Source organism: Echinococcus granulosus (assembly GCF_000524195.1).
Source record: "Echinococcus granulosus chromosome Unknown EG_S00054, whole genome shotgun sequence".
NCBI lineage: Eukaryota > Metazoa > Platyhelminthes > Cestoda > Cyclophyllidea > Taeniidae > Echinococcus > Echinococcus granulosus.
The window spans coordinates 467,721-469,287 of record NW_020170434.1 but is presented as its reverse complement, the minus strand read 5'-3'; positions in this window follow the sequence as shown (position 1 = coordinate 469,287).

Sequence of the window (1,567 nt, the reverse complement as noted above, 5' to 3'; positions counted from 1 at the left end):
CTTTGTTAAGTGAAACTAGGCAAAGCTGCTTCAGTATTCAGCCGAGTGTGAATACGCATGCCGTGCACCGAAGCACCTGCCACATACTTCACATGGATTATTCGTTCGGCACAAAACTGTGAGAGAATTCTGGCTCTAGTAGCAGGCTTTATATGTCATATTGCTGCTACTCACCTTCGTGCGCAAGCATGCATATTCTTTGGTATGAAAAAGCAAAAGAGAGAGTAAGAGGAGGGGAAGGAAGAAAAAACTTGATTCCGATATCGCCTTACCCTTCACGTTTGTTGAATCTTCCCAATTCCCTCGTATTGGTCAATCATGTGCGAAGTAGAGCTGACAGTTGGGAGATGTATCGGTGTGAACGCACGTGCACCGTCTGCAACCCATTCAACTCAACCTAGAAATCACCACGATTGTACAGTCTTAGGATATTTGCCAGTTTTACGCCTTTACATCTTGCCCAATGATTTTAAACTTGCCCTCACTTTGTCTTCAGTTCATATAGGAAGAGATTCAAGAATCCCCACTGAGTATTACTGCAGAACTTTACTTTCCGTATCGAAACATCTCATGCTATTATTCTTCAGTTAATGCTTGTAACCTCAAAACTTAGCCTTTCTGTTCTTATTGCCCTATACGAAACTTCCAAGCTTTACGACCCAAACCCGATTTGTGTACAGAGTGGTGGACATGTCTCCAAGTTCACTCAAGCAAAGTGTAGGGAAGATAGCAACATCTTCTGCATAACTTCATCGGGCCTGAAGCACCCTTCACGTACACTCTACATTAGATGTGAAAAAATCATGTCATGGCTGAAGTCGTTGGATGGAAGCACGACAAAACTTATGGTGTTGAAACCCACAACCTGCCTTTTTTACACTACCATGCACAAAGGAAGGGCCTCGGACGGATGAATGGGGAAATCACAATGCATGCATAACAGAATTCGTGTCGCCTCATTTTGTATCCAGTAAGGCGTTGGGTGAGGCGAAGATGAGGGGAATTCTAGTGTGCAGTGGAAGAAGGAGGCAGCAAAAAAAGCGAGAAATGCCTTACATCTAAAGGATTTCCTTTTAAATCTCCCTTTTTACTTGACAAGGCAACATGAAAAGTAGGCACTGTGAAATTAAAAGTTGTGGTGTTCCCTTTAGGCCTTTACTATTCTTCACGTAAAACAAGACAAGACAAGTAATCATTTGTCGTGCCCCAATTATGCCCGTTGAGCTAACTCGTCACACAGATAGACTGTCCCCAGCACTTTAATAGATCCCAATCAAAATGATTGCTGGCGAGTCTCCACATAACCCCCTACTCTCCTCCCCCAGAGCAGCAAGATTTCGTTGGTGAAAACACATCAACTTTCCCTTTAGGACTTCTGATTTAAAAGTTTATAACCTAGCACGTTAGGAGCCAAGTTGAAATAACTGTCCACAACACCGAGTAAACATTAGTGTCTATAGTCAGTGACAAGTCAACAAGGGGGAAACTCAAGGTTAACTTCACCATCAGGCTATGGTGTGCTAGGCATTCAGATATAACCAACTTTAATTAATCTCTCCGAAGGCAC